The sequence below is a fragment of the Rhamphochromis sp. 'chilingali' genome, assembly GCF_963969265.1.
Source record: "Rhamphochromis sp. 'chilingali' genome assembly, chromosome: 10".
In the NCBI taxonomy this organism is placed as follows: domain Eukaryota; kingdom Metazoa; phylum Chordata; class Actinopteri; order Cichliformes; family Cichlidae; genus Rhamphochromis; species Rhamphochromis sp. 'chilingali'.
The window spans coordinates 1,187,501-1,209,261 of NC_137937.1; the positions used below are offsets into that span (position 1 = coordinate 1,187,501).

General features: G+C 40.1%; 2 protein-coding genes and 1 pseudogene across 6 annotated transcripts in view; 2 read left to right on the plus strand and 1 right to left on the minus strand.

Moving 5' to 3' along the window:
- The window catches only part of apba1a (amyloid beta (A4) precursor protein-binding, family A, member 1a), a 230,211-nt gene that overhangs the window by 112,309 nt on the left and 96,141 nt on the right, over nt 1-21,761 (plus strand). The gene's annotated exons all lie outside the window — the stretch shown is intronic.
- arid3c (AT rich interactive domain 3C (BRIGHT-like)) overlaps nt 1-21,761 on the minus strand; it is a 70,434-nt gene that overhangs the window by 45,482 nt on the left and 3,191 nt on the right. The window lies entirely within an intron of this gene.
- LOC308404663 lies at nt 6,763-10,712 on the plus strand (annotated as a pseudogene). The gene is made up of 4 exons: nt 6,763-7,478; nt 7,853-8,011; nt 9,945-10,145; nt 10,358-10,712. The product of its transcript is annotated as an uncharacterized misc_RNA (transcript).

Consider the following 21,761-nt stretch of genomic DNA (forward strand, 5'->3'; position numbering starts at 1 on the left):
GGACATGCCTGGAACACCTCACCCAGGAGGCGCCCAGGGGGCATCCTTGTCAGATGCCCGAACCACCTCAGCTGGCTCCTTTCGATGTGGAGCAGCAGCTGCTCTACTCTGAGCCCCTCCCGGATGGCCGAACTTCTCACCCTATCTCTAAGGGAGAGGCCAGCCACCCTTCGGAGGAAGCTCATTTCTGCCGCTTGTATCCGCGATCTCGTTCTTTCGGTCACTACCCACAGCTCGTGGCCATAGGTGAGGGTAGGGACGTAGATCGACCGGTAAATTGAGAGCTTCGCTTTTACACGAATTTCAGAGGTTTATAGCTCTGTTACCCTCCTCTGCAGCCCCTAATCTCTTCAATGTGTTCAGCTGATGCTAACTGGCCACACCTAGTCAGGTGTGGATAAAAGCATACCTGAGGCAGGCTTTTTACGAAGCTCACGCAACAAGCTCAAAACTGTAAATACAAAAAAGTTGCACAAAATAGTTTCCAACCATAGGAGATTTATTCTGAGTGTCTTCATAGTTTTATTTTTGACATGTACCAATTTTTATATACTGCAGGAAAAAGGAAAATAAATATTATCATGCAAATTTACAAAAAAGAGGATGTGCATCAAAGTAAACTACTTCCAGCAGTGCAATTTGAGTTCTAAGCATCCCAGAAACTATTCAGAAAAGCATAAAGTCAACATGACTTAAAAACAGCAGTATAGGTCTATAAGGCCCTGAAGGTAAAAAACTACATTTTCCGTGGAAACTTCCGGTTTCAGGCAGGTAATGGCGGACATGCGATAGTTTGCGCTGATGTCTATTCCAACATAGGAAGTGCTATGAACAGCTGATCGGATCGGCAAAGCGTGTTTCTGGAATATTATGTTTTTGTTCCTGGAGTGCTTTTTATGCAATTTTTGCAAAGCTATATGTGGAAGGGAACTGTGACTTAGGACAACCTAATGGCATAAGATGTAAGTACAACTCCTCCGGTTTCTTATTCCAAAAAAAATATTGCGCTAGCTTGCGTGGTTCCAGTTTTACCGGGATTTAAAAATAGTTACGCAAAACGGAGCGTGCTGGTTACAGTGAGGCCTCAACCTCGTGTTGTGCGCCTCAAACATTCTAAAACCGGCTTTACAATAAGACTCCCCTTATAGATGGCTAATAAATAGTTTATAGCTATATTATTAATTAATCTGTAAATGCATAATAAACCATTATTAATGGTTTATTATGCATTAGTTAAGGGCAAGAACGAGAAAAAACTGACCGGTTTCTTGCCAAATAGTGAGCCAAATGTGTTCACCTATATATTTCATCGAGTTGCTATATTAAACATTTCAGACTAAGTTACTATCCTGTAAGCACAATCAGCATTTGTAAACATATTTTTTATCATATAAAATTGTACTTCATAAATACATTATAAATATCCACAACTATCAATCGGAGCCTTGTTGTAAAGTGTCAAGCATGACACCATTTATTAATGACTACTAAACATTTATAAATGACAAAAGAGAGTCTTAAATGTATAATGTCACCGTTTATAACACTTAGACCTTAATTACAATCAGTGCTTGAAATAACATTTAACTACTGTCAAAAATGGCAATGTATTGTAAGAGTAACACATGTAACATTAAATGTGTTTTTTAAAACACCAAACAGTCACCCACTCCAAAAAAAGTTCATGCCAGACTGGTTCAAACTGGAAATACTTTTTGTATGTCCTTAAATAAGCGTCCCAGTGGTCCATCAGGGTGTCGCGAACCAAGACAAGATGACCACTCAAGAACCATCAGGTGTTCCTCCAGCAACTTCTCAGTGCGATTTCCTCTTAGTCTACGGACATGTCCTTTGATGGTCATCCAAGCCCTTTCGATATGCTGTGTATGACTGCCAGATTGAGGATCTACAAACCACCTGCTGTGATTTACAGTGTAATGTCTGTACCCTATGTTTGTCAAAACATTCTTGTAGGCTCTCCACTCATCACTGATAAGGGCACTACCCAACTTAACATGCTGTCTGATCAGAGGAACAAGGTGGCGCCTTGATCGTTTTTCAACAAGTTTTAACACGAGCCTTCGCCTTTTGTCTTTAATTCACATCATTCCAAATACCCATTTCTTCCTTTTCCATGCATTTCCAAAGCGTCCACGTGCATACTGAAAACAAAAAGAATAAAATTAAACAAAGAAACATTCAAAAAGATGGTTGCTTCTTAAAACTTTAGTCATAATCCTGTTATTAAAGTAAATTGGAATTTAACTTCACTACCTAACAGGATGGCCAAGATGTTGGTTGAATACCTGTTTTCTGTACTTTAATTTCCTTTTGGGATTAAAAGTATTTTTTGTTGAAATATTTTAATTCTTACTCGAATGTTAAAATATTCAAGTAATTATTAGAGTAAATATATATTTATTAACCCTTTAGAACCGGTCGGAGCGGGCACGCTCCATTTTGCGTAACTATTTTTAAATCCCGGTAGCACTGCAACCACGCAAGCTAGCGCAATAATTTTTTTTGCATATGAAACCGGAGGAGTTGTACTTACATCTTATGCCATCAGCTTGTCCTCGGTCACAGTTTCCTTCCACATATAGCTTTGCAAAAACTGCATAAAAAGCGCTTGCAGGAACAAAAACATAATATTCCAGAAACACGCTTTGTGTGACCGATCAGCTGTTTGTAACACTTCCTACGTCCATCAGCGCGAACTATCACATGTCCGCCATGACCTGCCTGAAACCGGAAGTGACGTCATTTTGCGGAAATGTAGTTTTTTTTTACCATCGTGGCTTCATGAGCTTATACTTGTGTTTTTAAAAGTTATGTTTGACTTCATGACTTTCTGTGTCGTTTCTGGGATGCTTAGGACTCAGATTGCACTGCTGGAAATAGTTTATTTTGATGCATATGCTGTTATTTTGCAAATTTGCACTATAATATATTTTTTCGTTTTTCCTGCAGTATATGAAAATTGGTGTATCTCAAAAATAAAACTATGAAAACATTCAAAATAAATTTGCTTTGGTGGGAAACTAGTTTGTGCAACTTTTTTGTATTTACAGTTTTGAGGGATAAACCTCTTAAATTTCTCTAACTAGAAATATATGTTAAAAAACAAAAACGATTTTCAATTTTTTTGTAGTTTATTGCACTTTTTTGCAATTTATGTAATTACTATGCACTTAATGCAGACATATTATTAAAATTTGGGCTATAATGGTTGTATTGATGTATAGCAACTTGAAATGCTCCAAAAAATGGCTCCACAGCATGTAAACATATACTATAAGCTCTGGCGGACTTGGTTCTATGGTCGGTCTTAAAGGGTTAACTGATTTTTTATTGTATTTGTTGCACTAATAATATAGTTACTACACTGAAAACTAATTTTTGTACTTATGGTAAAGGTTTCCATGTTTAGAGGACACATTCAGATCTGCATTGATTCTAACAAACCTGTCTGAGAGTTTACCAACCTTTCGTTGATGACGGAGACAGCTTTCATCTATAACCACATCTGTGTCTTTTAATTGCACGTATGCAAACATGTCAAATGTGTCTTGCCATGCTACTTAGTGTTCTGGAGCTGCCAGCCACTTCATCATTGATCATATCTATTTGTCTGAGCCTGAGCCCTTGTGAAAATCTGTGATAGAAATTGAGACAATTATTACTTACTGAGGCCCTAATTGTATTTCACAAGTCTTGTATTGGTGTTCAATTATGAAAGGTGCATTGCTATTGATGTCTACATCTACATATACCTGTAAATGAACTTCATCCAACTGAAAAGAGATGTTTTTGATTTCTCAAAGAGGGAGCCAGTTCTATTTGTTCTGGAAACTTTCCTATGACTTGCTCATTTGCAGCACCTGAGAACATACAGTGGGGCAAAAAAGTATTTAGTCAGCCACCGATTGTGCAAGTTCCCCCACCTAAAATGATGACAGAGGTCAGTAATTTGCACCAGAGGTACACTTCAACTGTGAGAGACAGAATGTGAAAAAAAAATCCATGAATCCACATGGTAGGATTTGTAAAGAATTTATTCGTAAATCAGGGTGGAAAATAAGTATTTGGTCAATAACAAAAATACAACTCAATACTTTGTAACATAACCTTTGTTGGCAATAACAGAGGTCAAACGTTTACTATAGGTCTTTACCAGGTTTGCACACACAGTAGCTGCTATTTTGGCCCATTCCTCCATGCAGATCTTCTCGAGAGCAGTGATGTTTTGGGGCTGTCGCCGAGCAACACGGACTTTCAACTCCCGCCACAGATTTTCTATGGGGTTGAGGTCTGGAGACTGGCTAGGCCACTCCAGGACTTTCAAATGCTTCTTACGGAGCCACTCCTTTGTTGCCCGGGCGGTGTGTTTTGGATCATTGTCATGTTGGAAGACCCAGCCTCGTTTCATCTTCAAAGTTCTCACTGATGGAAGGAGGTTTTGGCTCAAAATCTCACGATACATGGCCCCATTCATTCTGTCCTTAACACGGATCAGTCGTCCTGTCCCCTTGGCAGAAAAACAGCCCCATAGCATGATGTTTCCACCCCCATGCTTCACAGTAGGTATGGTGTTCTTGGGATGCAACTCAGTATTCTTCTTCCTCCAAACACGACGAGTTGAGTTTATACCAAAAAGTTCTACTTTGGTTTCATCTGACCACATGACATTCTCCCAATCCTCTGCTGTATCATCCATGTGCTCTCTGGCAAACTTCAGACGGGCCTGGACATGCACTGGCTTCAGCAGCGGAACACGTCTGGCACTGCGGGATTTGATTCCCTGCCGTTGTAGTGTGTTACTGATGGTGACCTTTGTTACTTTGGTCCCAGCTCTCTGCAGGTCATTCACCAGGTCCCCCCGTGTGGTTCTGGGATCTTTGCTCACCGTTCTCATGATCATTTTGACCCCACGGGATGAGATCTTGCGTGGAGCCCCAGATCGAGGGAGATTATCAGTGGTCTTGTATGTCTTCCATTTTCTGATGATTGCTCCCACAGTTGATTTTTTCACACGCTTGCCTATTGTAGATTCACTCTTCCCAGTCTGGTGCAGGTCTACAATACTTTTCCTGGTGTCCTTCGAAAGCTCTTTGGTCTTGGCCATGGCGGAGTTTGGAGTCTGACTGTTTGAGGCTGTGGACAGGTGTCTTTTATACAGATGATGAGTTCAAACAGGTGCCATTCATACAGGTAACGAGTGGGGGACAGAAAAGCTTCTTACAGAAGATGTTACAGGTCTGTGAGAGCCAGAGATTTTCCTTGTTTGAGGTGACCAAATACTTATTTTCCACCCTGATTTACGAATACATTCTTTACAAATCCTACCATGTGGATTCATGGATTTTTTTTTCACATTCTGTCTCTCACAGTTGAAGTGTACCTCTGGTGCAAATTACTGACCTCTGTCATCATTTTAAGTGGGGGAACCTGCACAATCGGTGGCTGACTAAATACTTTTTTGCCCCACTGTATCAATGAGTAAAATAAAGAAATGGACCCTTAAACAAGAGCATTCATTGAAAAGATAATCACAAAATTAAGTATGAAGAAAATAATAATGAAAAGGGGTTACTGCTGCCTCTTGCATTGATAACAGAAATATTTTGTAATATTTAACATGCACTACATTATCATGCATTATACATACCACATATATTGGTCTTTCTTCACCACGAAAATCATTTTCATCTTATGGTGACAAACAGGGCATCTAAGCTTCTTTTTTAGCAGGTGTTTCTTCTGCAGCCATTTAATGAGCCTGAGTGCCTTACATTTAGTTTGTTTTCCTTCTATTCTGGCGCGCAATCTCATTCCCAAAGACATTCTGGTGGAAAACATGAGTAATTAATTTTATTATCACCTCGAAACACCGTAAAATACTCTATGGGAGTCTAGTGCAAATCGGTTCAGAGTTAAAGAACTTCACATGCTATATAAAACAAGCCCTATAATCAAAAATAGTTCCACGCAAAAAAGAGGATTGTTTCACCTGTTATAATGTATCTCCGACTTTGTTATGTAGATCTACCTGCTGGATTCATGCTAAAAAATATGTTCTGCCGCCAAAGGGAGGGAAAACAAACTTAAAAGACTATGTGCACGTTAGCATATGCTACTTCCGGTGCGGAAACTCCTGTGGGGAGCTTTGTTTCCGGTGTCCTATTCGCGCCTAGTTTACGGTCCAAAACAAGTTAAGCGAATGAATGAATCAAGCGGCGATTTACATTTCTATAGATGTCTCGGGCATTTACCCAATATATCTGTAAATGATGTTCATCGACTTGTCAATATTTTTCCCCCGCGCCTCAGAGCAAAAGAGAAAAGGATTCAAATGTTATATTTCTCAGCTGTCTCTCGTTTATCGCGGGTGTTATGTTCTAAAAATAACCAGCGAGAGGTGAAATCAAGCAGCCAATTTTATTTTCAGACGGTACAAAACGTTTGGTGGACATCGTGGACATCCAGCACTGCACTTCAGAGTCACACTGCTAGCATCGATGCAGCGATTCTGTACTGTACAGGAGAGACGTCACGGAGGAGATCGTCTGCAGCGATCAGGACGCAGGACACAATGTGACGTAAAATAAAGCATGCAAACTTGCACTAAAAAATCTGCGAAACAGCGAGGTGAAAGGTGAACCGCGTTATAGCGAGGGACCGCTGTAATTTTGAAGGTAAGTCAAAACATACCCTTCGTACATACTAATGTATAGAAACCCTTATCAGCAATCATTCATTTTTTGTGTGGCTTTTTTCACGGTTTGTTAACATGCTGTGTAGGTGTGTACTGGACTAGCTGATCTCGACATAACGGGAAACATCTGGTTTGACTGTTCTTCACCTGTAGTTTGAATGCTGAACATTTGCCTGTTTAAATCATAAGACCAGTCACTATACAGAGATGTGCTTCTGCATGTGGACGATGTGTCTTCTGCTGCAGTGATGCAGTTCTGCTTGTGTTGAGTGATGTAAACAACTGATCGATCGAAACTCTTTAAACGTCAAAATTGATCATTAGATTTTTTATGACACAACAGCGGTGAGTGTTCCCACCTTCTGCTCTTTGTAACTCTTTCAGTTTTCGAGTTTTGGATTTTGGAGTATATCTTCGCAGTAGCAAAGCTACCGGAAATGTACAACCCCACATCCGGTCTCAAACCAGGAAGCTAGCATTTTCTCGTGCACAGGGTCTATTTAAACGCAGAGGAGCTTATACAAACATCCAATCACAGTTAACTTTATTAAGGAAATAAAGCCCCTCCTATCAGAGCGCGACAGCCAGTGGAGCGCTCTGGAAGGTCAAGCCACAGGGGCACGAACAGACACACTGAAGGCACTCGTTCAAGTTGCCGCGCCATGGATGGAGCAGAAGATAAAAATTTGTTAGCACATGTTCGAAGAGATACAAAAAGATCTAGATTGCACTAAGCCAACGACATCAGCAGTTAGACATGACGGTGAGTATATTGCTAGCTACCTAGCTACCGAGCCATTTGGCTGCTAGCTACAGTGGCTAACTAACATCACATAACATGTGAATAGCTCTATTGCTATTGGTTATTCCAAAAATTGATATCACTTAGTTGTATATTTTTAGTTTTGTTTATGTGCATCATTAAATTTATATTAACCACCCCAGTAAGGCAGTACACATAAGAATTATTTGCCTTGATTTAGAAACGTCTGAACCACCATAGGTGTATATAACATAACTTTTTTTACAAAGTGGCTTTTTATAAATTCAAGTTGTGAGCGTTTTAATCAATATTTTTCCCAAGTTTAGATTATAAATTATTTTAGTATTGTCATTTAATAATTGTTTGTACTTTAGATTCTTCTTCTAATCCTGCCCCTACTGCAACTGCCCTTCTTAACAAGGAGTGAGAGAAACTGACTTTTCTTAAGGAGAAACTGGAGTGGCAAAAGAAGAGAACTGAAGAACTGGAAGGAGAGAGACATTTTCTCCGAAGTCAGCTATCATCAACACCTACACCCTGCCTGTGATCAGGTACCCTGCTGGGGTAATAGGCTGGCCAAAGGAGGAGATAGATGATAGGTTTGTAGCTTGAACCTATTCGCTGGAACGTTGAAGACAATATAATTACACAGCAAGCAAGACACGAAGTAGGCAAAGTTCTTCTTCTTACTCATGCATGAGGAACACCTGCCTGGAGCCAAGTGTCGTTCCACCACTTGACCTCCGTCAGACTCTTAGCCAGGTTCCCCATAGCACTCCTTTTATTGTGGTTTCATGAATATGCATAGGGTCATTAACATATAACATCTTACATAGGTATACATGTGAACAAAGAATACTGTGTGTGTGTGTGTGTGTGTGTGTGTGGGGGGGGGGGGGGGGGGGGTCAGAGTGTGACCCCATAAATGACTTCCCTAAACCTGCTGGTCTGGAAGTCCAACAGTTCATCTAAACAAAAGGCACTTAGCCTAAAACAGATATAGCCACATTTATCCTACCAAAAAACAATAAAACAAGGTATGACCTCTTCTCATGCTCCCAGGATGTAGGTGTGCATTCCAGTGTGGAATACACACCAAGCCTTTGCAGCCTGTTAAAGATCACACATCCTATCACTACACAATCGATTATACACCTCTAAGCATATATGGTTAAATATTTCTAAGCATAAATGACAATCAACAATACAAAACCTAACAATAGAAGCCACTGACATAAAGACAAGAAAGCTCCTTACCATGCATGGAGGGTTTCACCCCAAGTCCAGCACCCTGAGGCTGTACGCTAAGCGGAAGGAAGGGGGCCGGGGACTGGTGAGTGTCAGCACCACAGTCCAGGATGAGACAACAAACATCCAAGAATACATTGGGAAGATGGCCCCAACTGACCGAGTGCTCAGTGAATACCTCAGGCAGCAGAAACCCAAGAAAGAGGAGGGAGACGAGGAACCATCATGGAAGGACAGGCCCCTGCACGGTATGTACCACCGGCAGATAGAGGAGGTGGCTGATATCCAGAAATCCTACCAGTGGCTGGACAAAGCTGGACTGAAAGACAGCACAGAGGCACTAATCATGGCAGCACAAGAACAAGCTCTGAGCACAAGATCCATAGAGGCTGGGGTCTATCACACCAGGCAAGACCCCAGGTGCAGGCTGTGTAAAGATGCCCCAGAGACAATCCAGCACATAACAGCAGGGTGCAAGATGCTAGCAGGCAAGGCATACATGGAACGCCATAACCAAGTGGCCGGCATAGTGTACAGGAACATCTGTGCCGAGTATAACCTGGAAGTCCCGAGGTCAAAATGGGAGATGCCCCCAAGGGTGGTGGAGAATGACCGAGCTAAGATCCTGTGGGACTTCCAGATACAGACGGACAAAATGGTGGTGGCTAACCAACCGGACATAGTGGTGGTAGACAAACAGAAGAAGACGGCCGTAGTGATCGATGTAGCGGTTCCGAATGACAGCAATATCAGGAAGAAGGAACACGAGAAGCTGGAGAAATACCAAGGGCTCAGAGAAGAGCTCGAGAGGATGTGGAGGGTGAAGGTAACGGTGGTCCCCGTGGTAATCGGAGCACTAGGTGCGGTGACTCCCAAGCTAGGCGAGTGGCTCCAGCGCAGTCCTGGGAACAGCTAAGATACTGCAGGACCCTCAAGCTCCCAGGCCTCTGGTAGAGGACCCGAGCTTGAAGGATAAACCGCCCGCAGGGGCGAGTGGGGAATTTTTTTTTAATACACTTTATTCACATGATGATTTTCTTTAACAAAATTGTCATTCTGTTTAAGCACATAAGCTTACTAAATCATCAATTGTGTAATTGAAAAGCAGGGGGCTTTGAAGTAGCAGCTACTCTGCACATCTTTGTCACTCAGTGTAATCTGAGTGGTGTCAAATATCTTGTTTCTAAAAGCAGCCATTTTGTTGTTTGCATCCTGCAGAGCCACCTAAAGACGAACCATTCAATGATCCATTTTCCTCGAAGGGTTCTGAAAACTCAGATTCATCTTCCGCATCTTCATCTGTATTGTCTGTGTGGTCATCCTCATCTTCATCCCCAAAGAAGCGAAAGCACAAATACAAGAAAAAGCATTCAAGAGTCAAGAAACCCAAGAAGGAGCAGAAGAAGCTCCGGCAGCGTGGTGAGCAAAAGATTTTGGAAGAGAAGATTTTACAGAAGAGGATACTATAAATGTGACATAAAAGATAGTATTATGATTTTAATTTGTTCTAAAAACTACTCTGTGTTTGCTACGTCATATATACATATCTGTCTATGTGTGTATATATATGTATAGATTAGTATGCTTTGTGCATTTGCTTTTCTAATTATTTGCTTTGTTTTCATTTTCAGTTCAAATGCTAAATGACATTGTGCAGCGATACAAATCCCTCCTCAAGACATTTCCAAAGACGAAGACCATGACCAAAGCTTTCCAGAAGCATGGGCTCGACAGGAACACTGTTGTGTCCACTTCATCAGTTGGGGAGCTTGCTATTGCGGTCCCCAATGTTTTCCAGGAGCTACTGTCCAACAGGCCTAGTGGAGAGACGGTACTAGCTTAAGCGATGTGAGGCTGCAATTCAAGGCAGTGATGAAGTAAAAAACAAAATAGAAGGTATGAAGGCGGCTGGTACTTTGCTTCCAATTCGAAGAGGGAAATCTGTCGGAAACCCTAATTTGTTCTAAGTGGTTTTGTTTGTTTTGAACATATTGAACTGAAGCAAAGATCTGCAAAACCAACCGTTTTTCAAAGATCTGTTCACATATGTGTTGAGTTTCCACACAACTAAGAGATTTACCTGTTAGTTTATTTTATTGGGTTTTTTTAATATTTTGATTTGTATAAATGTGTGTAGAGTAAATAATACAGCTGTGCAGTTTCAGTTAAGGTATAATCATTTATTATGTTATAATTATTATAATTTTCCTTTGTTTTATGCCAGTGGTGGATTTAGGGATGGGATTTGTTTCCTTAATATAGTTTTAGTTATCTTTAAAATGCTTGTATATAAGTTTAGCAATACTAAATAACTGTTGGTGCTTTATACTTTTTATAATAATGCCAAGTAATACTTAGAAATGTTTGTTGATCATAAATAAATGGTGTCATGCTTTACACTTTACAACAAGGCTCCGATTGATAGTTGTGGATATTTATAATGTATTTATGAAGTACAATTTTATATGATAAAAAATATGTTTACAAATGCTGATTGTGCTTACAGGATAGTAACTTAGTCTGAAATGTTTAATATAGCAACTCTAGATGAAATATATAGGTGAACACATTTGGCTCACTATTTGGCAAGAAACCGGCCAGTTTTTTCTCTTTCTCACCCTTAACTAATGCATAATAAACCATTAATAATGGTTTATAAAGCATTAATAATGGTTTATAAAGCATTTACAGATTAATTAATAATATAGCTATAAACTATTTATTAGCCATCTATAAGGGGAGTCTTATTTTAAAGTGGTACTTTTTGCTTGGTGGCGCAGTGCATTATTCTTCTCTAATAGTCGAGTGCAGGGGTGGAACTAGAGAAATCTTCTTAGGGTGGCATGAAAATCAAACGAGGTGGCAAAATCAAAGCCTTTTTAAAACACATCTGCAGGTGCTACATATGGTTCAAATGCAGTAAATATACACGTTTCATATAAATATATTCTATAACTTCATTATTTTTTGTAGCCCACAAAATTAAACATTTCAGTTACATTACACATGTGAATTTTGAGTCTATGTACTGTGTAGCCTGTACAGTAAAAAAAAAAAAAATCACACACTAACATAAAATCCTAGTCGTAGTTATATTTGTTTTACTGTAAAAACCACAAACATGCTTAGGGAATGATTTTCATAACTTGAGATGCAAATAGAAATTGTACATTTTAAAAGTCATGCACAAATTTTGAAAACAATAAAATTATATACAACTATTTATCTAAAAATACAGCCAATGCCTCTGGTGTTTGTTTTTTTGTTTTGTTATAACCATTTAAAAATACGACTGTAGCTTAAATGAGAGAACAATCAAAATTCTCCCCTGATAACAGCACTGTTGTCAGAACTCTTGGGTCTTGGGTCTCCAGTGGACCCACCTTTGTCCACTGAAGCCCATTTCCTGAGGGTTTTGAGATGGAACAGGTTGCAGACTGACCTGCTAGTGTCCTATCGAGCCACATTCAAGAGTGTGCTGGTGCACGCCATCCCCGTGTGGTACGCTTGTTGCACAACAACCGATAAGAAAACACTTCAGAGGGTCATCAGAACTGCACAGAAGGTGATCAGCTGTCCACTCTCCCATAAAGCTCTCCACCTGCTTGCATCCTCGTTTTTACTGCCATCGTCTGCAGGCTGCTTCTCACTGTGCTATCACTGCTCTGAGCTCAGTTACCATCTGCACTTTGTGTGGAAACAGCTAGCATTAGCAAGTAAACAGGCTTCAGTGATTTATCATCGTAACAGCCTTTCCTATTGGTAGCCACCTTGGCCACCATGTATGATGTAGAGAAGCGGGAAGAAGTTGTTAATACGTTAGCAAGAAGAGCTCAGATGATGATGAAGCAGGGATGCAAGCCATATCTGATCTAATAAAACAGGCAAGTCTACCTGGTGCAAGCATCACCAGTGCTTTCAGATTAGCATCTATGAGAAGGTCTGAATCTAATAAGTTTGACCGGGTGTTGATATTAAGAGTTAACCATGTCAAACGCTGCTCAAGCCTTTGTCTGATTCATCTGATATTTTGTTTTTGCTACTGTGTTAAGATACTTTTACAGAGTCAAGATGTAGTCCTGTGTTTCTCAGCTTATGGGTGGCTGTAGCCTGAATGGTAGAGCATCTACTGTAATAATGGGAAACTTGGTGGTTTGATCCCTGGCTATTGCTTCAGTCTGCATGCCAAAGGATCTTTGAGATCCTGACCCTGAAGTAGCTCTCCCAATCATACAAATACATCAGATTGTAGCTGTTAGATAGAGAATACTGAGGCCTAGATAAAGGCGGTGGCATGAATGGATGAATGTTCTATAAACACTAAGTTTTCATGTAGAGTAGAAACGCGTTTTATAAGAAGCATGATTTATAGAACTCGGACATTGTTGGACATTAAATCAAATAAAGTATTTAAAATGAGCTCAACCTTAAACATAAGCAGCAGTAATATTAATCCATTCAATGCTGATACGAACGCCAAGATACGAACGCAAAGATACGAACGCCAAGATACGAACACCAAGATACGAACGCCAAGATACGAACGCCAAGTCACTCTGCGATTCGTCCATCGGAGTGTGAATGTCAGAGACCAAGACTATTCGCCTGACCTACAGAAGAAGAGAGCTAGAGTATACGAGGTTATCAAACAACTTAAAAGAAAAAAACGTGCAAGAAAAATGTCTATACCCAGCGAAGCTGAGAATAAAACTGGACACTGGAGAGAAGACCTTTGCAACATTAACAGAGGCTGCGCAACAGTTGAAAGAGATTGGAGTCGAAATAGGTTGCAGAGAAAGACGGCACATCGAAGAAGAGCTGAAAGAAGGTTGGAGAAACAACAGGAGAAGGCAAAGGGAGGCGGCGTTCTCGATCTCGGACCTCAGGGTCCTCATGCAGGAAGGACATTAAATTAACTAAACGTCAGAGTGATTTGAAAGTGTGTGGAAAAGGGGGAGACAAAAATGTAAGAAGTACACCACATACACTACCTGTTCTTACCAAAATATAGACGGGAATTCATTTTGGGTAGTAAAATGTCACTTATCTTAGAAAGTTATATTTTAGTCTGGGCGGAGGTCATGCTTAGGATTAATATGAGTGGACTACACTTACTAAGACCTCTTATACACAATAGTGTAATATTGGTTATTTGTGCATTAAGCACTTTTCCCACAGAGAAAGAGGGTCACACTTCTCTGCCCCGTACCAAATGGGGGTTGCCCACAATGTGGACGACTGGAAGGATGGAAGTCTTGTTCTTTTTTAGCTTTAAGTTTTCTTTCTCTCTGACATATGTTATAGACCTGAGTTCACATTTTCTCTTACAGACTAAGTATATATATACTCGGTACATACAGGAAAGAAAGGGGAATATCCAATTATATAGAGAACGCGATATATGAACTTTGTTAGCTATAATGTAAAAGGAATCAATAACCCAATTAAGAGAAAAGAAATCTTAGGTCAACTAAAGAGATTGCAGTCCTCTGTAGCCCTGATTCAAGAAACTCACCTCTCTGAAATAGAATAACTAGCAATAACAAGACCCCAGTCCAAAATGTCTAGAAGTCTCTCAGGCATGATGGCAGAACTGGGACTCGTAGATGTTTGGAGGCATCAACATCCTACGGATAAAGATTTCACATTCATGTCTCATGTGCATGGAAGCTACACAAGAATAGATTTTTTCTGTATGTTAAAAAAAGAGCTATTCAGGGCAAAAGAGACAACAATTCAATCAATTACTATATCTGATGATAGCCCAGTTACTCTGAACATTGATATGGGAATGTTTGATTATTTTAAACACTGGAGACTGAACGTCTCATTGTTAAAAAACCCACAGGTCAAACAGGAAGTACAGTCTGCTCTATCTGAATACTTTGCTATAAATGATGATAGTAGTATCTCTCCCTCAATAGTATGGGATGCCAGTAAAGCCACGATAAGGGCAAAACTTATCTCTATTGGAGCCAGAATGAAGAAACAAAGGCTTGCAAAACAGGTAGAACTAGAAAATGAAAAAGAAGATTGGAGAAGGAACATAAACAACAAGGTAAAGATGACATATTTAAAAAGCTAAAATGCAAAACAACAATTAGATGAGATATAGATAGACTATTCACATATCTTTTGGGACTGTCCAATAATTCAAGGTTTCTGGTTAAGAATCAAAGAATAAATAGAGCAAATCCTACAAGTAAATACTGCACTAAACCCAACCATATTTGTCTTTGGAGTTATACTCAGGGAGAGGTACACCTTAGATGAAAAATATATTCTACGGATACTCTTACTGATAGCTAAGAAAATGATAACAGTGAATTGGAAACAAACAACCTCACCATCCACAGCATAATGGAAACAGACTGAAAAGAGTTCATACAATGGACCGAATGACAGCAAGCTTGCAACTGAAGGTGAAGATCTTCTACCAGGAACTGTGTGGCCAGATTTGGGTGAACGAACAAGAACTCTGGAACATTGTAATATTAAGCTATAAATCTCTACGACATGTTATTGTATTAATCTTGGTCTGGTTTTTTTCTTCTTTCCTGTCTTAAATGGTCTCATGTCAGAGAACGTTAACATGTTGTTTGTTTGTTTGTTTATTACCACAAAAATTACTAAATAAACAGTTCTAAAAAAAAAAAGTGCTGTATAAGAACCAGTCCATTTAATTCTAAAACTAATTATTATTTTTACTTTTGATGCACAGTTTTCCAATAATACAGTTTTATGTGTATTGTTGAGGAAAGGGGGATAGAAAGAGATGAGCACACCTGTCATCACGTCCCAGAGAGGGTTACAGGTCTTAACATCTTAATACAAAGTTCAAGAACAGAGTTTATCTATTTGTGCTTTTGCTAATAGTAAGTCATCTTTATTCTTAATCAAAGACATAAAGTATGAGGCTGATACCTAACCTCCTGACCTTTTACTGTGATTTGGCCTGTGTCATCTGTACTGGGTTGGTTGTACCAGCGAGGAATGCAAACAGGGCATACAGCCCAAATCTTGCCTGCTTTTAGTTCTTGGACAGAATGATTAAGCAACGATTCAGAGAATGTCTGACAATCATTAAAAATAAATAACTGAGTATACTGTGATTGACACACAGAGATTTGAAGGAAACAAGTGAGAGAAAGTATTTCTATGTAACCAGATGTTATCTCAGAAGATGTGATGCTCCGAATGAAAGAGTGAGAAGGGACAAAGGATGAGCAGCTATGAAAGTTGTGCAGATAAGAGATGCTGCCTTTGTCGTCTGTGAGATGAGTGGTTCAGAAGGTTCACAGTTGGAAACTGCTGCAGAAAAAGGGATCAACCGCTGCCCAAACTGTGCACTTACAAAGTGGTTTTGTCATTTATGGGTTTTTCTCTGCTCATGTTCGCCGTGTTAGATTAGAAATTTAAGAGGACTTGGATTCCCATTGTCTTCCTGTGGATTATAACTTTGACACTCTGTTCCTGGGGATTGAAATCTCCGAGGGGTACTGCTTTCCTGTTGGACTATCGCTATCAACATGAAACAGATAAGTGCATCTTCAGGTCTGGATGTGCTCATTCTCTTCTCCAACCCGTCTCCTCGCTCCATCAGGGGCCTCCCACTTCCCTCTGCTGGGGTGGATGCAAAGCTGTCACAGAGATGCGTGGCTTCAGGTTTCAGCACTCCTGTTTGTTAGTGTGTTTCATTGCAGATGCATCATTTGGAGACCCAGCATGTCTGATGGCTTCCTGCTAGACGTTTGTCCCTCCACCACCCCCTTCCTGTCACGCGTCACTCTTTACCGGTCTCTCGCCAACCTAGCCTTCACCACCTTGTCCACTCTGCCATTATACCCACTCTGATGATAACATGAAAAATAAAATAAATACACAAAACGTAAAGATTAACAAGAGGAGGATACAGACAGTTGATAACGCTGCTCTTGTGTGCGTGTTTGGCACAACAAAGCATTCAGACCATTGTTCTGCTCCCCGACAAGAAATGTTATTAATCCAAACAACCTTATGTGAAAGTAAAGGTAAAACTCTTAATCCACATTAATATAAACAGCTGTTAGGTCAAAGCTGGAGTTTTCCAAGCCAGGATTGCATCGCCTTTGAATCGTCATTTTTCATTAGTTTCTCTGCCCTTTTAGCTCCTCGTCAGGCTGCCTAGTAAATTTGGCTGTTGCCTGATATAAAAAAGAATATGCCTTTTTTCCAAAAAGGACAAAACCTAATTTAAACTCAGTTTCAGTGACCTTGTGGTAAAGAATTTTTAATGTATGTATATTTTAAATAGTTATATCCTAAAAAAAATAAATCTTGGAGACTTCCTGCGTACCACAGTTTGAGAATGACTGCCCTACAGAAACTGGCGAGCAGGGAGGCTGACCAGGAGATAAGCATGGAAGACCTGGTCCACTATGGCAGTGAAGTCGAGGTGAGTGACAGAGCAAACTCATGGCCCTGACTCCTTCAAAGCAACTGAAGACCAGGACAGAATGGAGACTGTGGAAAAGCGGAAGAGTTCTTGCTAAGAATATCCATAAGTGCCAGTCCAAGAGAAATCATCCTTATACCTGTGGTCCTGTGAATGCAGCTGGAGATCTTGAGCAGTCTCTTCAGTTCCTGCCTGTACTCCAACAGCTTTGAGTTTAAAGGCTCATGTTGTTCTGTCACTGTTTGGCTGTGTGGTAAGCTGTGTGGTGTCAGTGTGCCGAGGCAGACTGTATGAATTGTGCAGAGTGGACCCACAATGCAGACACAAAGGAACATGGAACAAAACTTGAATATCAACGAAATGTGAGCCGTTTTATAAGGCTGATAAAAAGGGTACAAAAACAAGAGGCAGTTGCACACTGGGGAGAAACTAACTCGAACTAAACTGGGAAAACTACACGCTAAACAAAAACAGACAAAGAACAAAACCTTGAATGTGATTTTTTTTTAAAAACCTGAACATGGAAAATCCAGGCAACATGCAGGCATGGAAACACGACGAGGAACAAGAGACGACCCAACACTGAACAGAGGAGGAAGATAATGAGAGGATGGGGAACAGCTGGGACAAGTCACCTGGCTCAACTAAACGGGGAGATCAGACAACCACAGAGAGCAAAGAGAGAGCAGAGCGATACAGGAGGCGTCACCAAAGGGAACCAACAAAACAAAGGCAAAGTACAAGACAGGACAACTAAAAGCACAAAGGAACAAATAATCAGACCACTATCAGAAGACTATGAAAATAGACATAAATCCCTTCTTCAAACCAAAATAACTCCTCAACTCACAAAAAGCTCAAAACCCTGACATATGTATTGTGTATACTAAAAATGTGCTAAATATGATGTTAAATACTAAAAGGCTGTTATTTGTTTTCATATAAGTGGAAAAACTGGAAAAATAAGGTGAGAAACAAAATACAGTAATTGTAAACAGAAAGGATATATTCAGTTGGTTCTTTTCAAAAATCATGTCGTCATTGTAAAGAAGGAATATTTGTTTTTTCACCTTTGCTGTTGTTATGAATTGTGACTTAAAGGTTTCACATTAACAAATGATCAGAAGATGGACAGTTTTATGGTTGATTTAAATGCCAGGAAGAGGGGATTGAAATGATACTACAGACGGAGCTCGTTCCACAACCACTATCCTGCAGCAGGGGCAGATCTAGAAGGGTGGCATGGGGTGGCAAGTGCCACCCTAAAATGATCCCTTGCCACCCCAGTTTTGCATATGACAGTGTTGTTTATTAAAATAAGACAGCATTAACAGTTTGAGCGTAGTTACAGTCAACAGTGAATATAAATGCTAAAACTGAATATATTGCATAGTGTCCCCCCCCCCACCATCAACAAATGGTTCAGCCCATAGCAGGACGGCTTTTTTCTTGTTTTCAGTAGCAAGCGATGCTTATGATCGTGCCAGAGCACATTCTGAACAACACCATGGGAAATTAGGATTTTACACAGGTGGGTGGATGTTACACTCTGGAAAAGGAAGGAAGGTGAGTGTTATTAACCCTCTGTGGTCCACAGACACGCTGCACCTCCAGATCACATGACTGATGTAAGCTGGCATAAGCTGCAGCCACGCTGAGTCTCTGTTTCAGCCACATTGAAAGTTCGGACTTCAAAGTTTTTAAATTTTAATTACAGGCCAGTAAATCCAGAGTTATGATAAAATATATCAGCCACGCTTTTTTCTAAACACTGCCATCACGTTTGTGTGTTTTAAGCGTTTTCTAAGGACAGCACGAAAACAGTAAAGAAAGGAAAAAAGCCACATGTTTCCTATCGGTGGAAAAATGCACCATGTCGACCAATTTGAAAAAACAAAGTCAACATGTGGGATTTGGTTGTTTAGGAAGAGGGAAAAGTTTTAGGAGTGACGGTAACGGCAGCGAGAGAGAGAGAGAGAGAGAGAGAGAGAGAGAGGGAGTGTGAGTTTAGATGTGGCAGATTTGTGACGTTTAGTGTGGAGTGTTTACTTAGTGTGTTGTGTTGTGTAGTCGTTTTGTTTAGTGTGTCAGTGAGGGCACTAATGAATGTCACAGAGGCACATTTGTAAACACTGTCACTAAGTAGAAAACCAGCGGAGTGATACAGCTGCTGTTATCAGGCCTGCAGGTTTGTCCCTGTGCTCTTCTGTCTTTTGGTGGACAAACTTTTTTTTTACTGGCACACATCATTTGTGGGGCATCTTACTGCGACAACTGATTGTTCTCTTATTTTAGTTTTAGTAATATTTTTAAATGGTTGTACAAAATGAAAGAAACGGCAGGTGTATTGGCTGCATTTTTAGATAAATAGTTGTTTATATATATGGGGGGCGATCGTGGCTCAAGAGTTGGGAGTTCACCTTGTAATCGGAAGGTTGCCGGTTCGAGCCCCGGCTCGGACAGTCTCGGTCGTTGTGTCCTTGGGCAAGACACTTCACCCGTTGCCTACTGGTGGTGGTCAGAGGGCCCGGTGGCGCCAGTGTCCGGCAGCCTCGCCAGTGCGCCCCAGGGTGGCTGTGGCTACAACGTAGCTGCCATCACCAGTGTGTGGATGTGTGTGTGAATGGGTGGATGACTGGATATGTAAAGCGCTTTGGGGTCCTTAGGGACTAGTAAAGCGCTATATAAATACAGGCCATTTACCATGTTTACAAAAATTTATATTTGCATTTCAAGTTATAAAAATTTACTCAACATGTCTGTGGGGGTTTTTTTACCGTAAAAAAATACTACTAGGATTTTAAGTTCTTTGTGTGATTTCAGATCAGTAACAGTATGTCAGTGAAAAAAAACAACTAAATTCAGTTGAGCTGAAAAAAATGACACCAAACAAGGCAAGGGGAAAAATAAAATGAAACAATCTGAGGGTGAAACACAAACATAAACTCAAAAGGAGTCAAAAAGGTCCGGTTGTATTTCAGACCTCAGGGTTCATCCAACAAATCATGAAAAATGAGGTTTACATGTTTGTTCATGACGGTGCAGATTTCTGACATTTTGTGTAATTTAAGCTGCAACAATGTGACTGTTTTCTAACAAAAACAGTGAAACTTAAGTTAGACTTGTGTTTGTAAATGAAGCGCCCCATGTTGTGTAGCTTTCTGGATTTTATACTTATTGGGCTACATGTTCATTTATTATACATGCTATACAGAAACTCACATGTTTCATGTAACTAAAGTGTGTAATTATGTGGGCTACAGACAATAATTAAGTTATAGACTATATTTATATGAAAAACGTGTATACTTACTGCATTTGAATTATTTTAACCATATGTAACCACCTGCATATGTGTGTTGGGGGGGGGGGGCGGGAGGCTTTGATTTTGCCACCCCATTTGATTTCTTTGCCACCCTCATGCCACCCCAAGAAAATTTCTCTAGATCCGCCCCTGCCCTGCAGCTGTTTAGTTATTTATTTTTAACCAAGAACCTGAGGAGGAGCTCTCCAAGCATAAACTAATACATAGTCATTATTCACTTGTTATTCTTAATTGAATTAATGCTTTTTGTACATGTAAAGATTTTGAGCAGTCGAGTATTAAAAGAAAGGAGAAAAGATTGTGTTGCATTTTATCGTTTCCTGTGAAAAAATCAATGATCAGTTTATTAAATCAGATATTAAAACAAGTCCCGAACAGTAAACAAATGACTTTTAAAAATCTGCAACAAACGCATGAGATATTATGATGAATACACAAATAAACACAAAGATTTTTAAAAATGCAGAGATTCCAGAGATGCACCGAGAAACTTCAACACAAGCTTTCTGTCCTCCGCTGGTGCACGTGGCACAAAACTCCAGATCCAAGTAAACTGGGAAATACGGTTCTTATCTCACGGTGCATCCTGCAGCATCCTGTGAAGTTTTGGTTTTTGAGTGCGCTGCGTACGTGTTTCTTCTTCAGGTCTTTAGGTTTTCGCGCCCCTCAGCACTAGATGGAGATTGAAAGAAACTACAGGAAGATGTGCTCTGCTGGTTCAGTCATCATCAGAAGTTCCTTTTTCAGAACAAAAGGAGAGTTTTTAACATCTCTGTGTGTGACATGCTGTGAAGCGTCTATTTGAAACCAAATAATTCAAATATTTAAAAAAAAAAAAAACAATTTTTGCATTACACATACAAAAAAGTAATTTATTGATGTTTCTGCATGTGTAATACAAAAAGTAATGATTACACTTTACTTGTTATTTTTATTGAAATAATGCAGCCTTTTGAGCCACAGTGGTTACGCCCACTCTTCACTGTGTGCCTTCTCCCACTGTCACACTGCACACGTTCCCGTCCACTGTCTCATAGAGTCAAATGTCTGGAAACATAATATGTCAGAATGGATGCAGTGAGTTGTATACGTGACAGAGATGGTTGTTAGAGTACTTTGATCTACTCTGTAAAGTGATGTGAAAATGCCCTGTGACATAATCACTGGTCAACATCAGGCTACAGCTGCACAGCAACACTTGACTGATGAGCGGCTCTTCCTCTCACAGTTTAGAGTCCGACTGCTGTTACCTGCTCGGCTGCGATCAGCACGCACT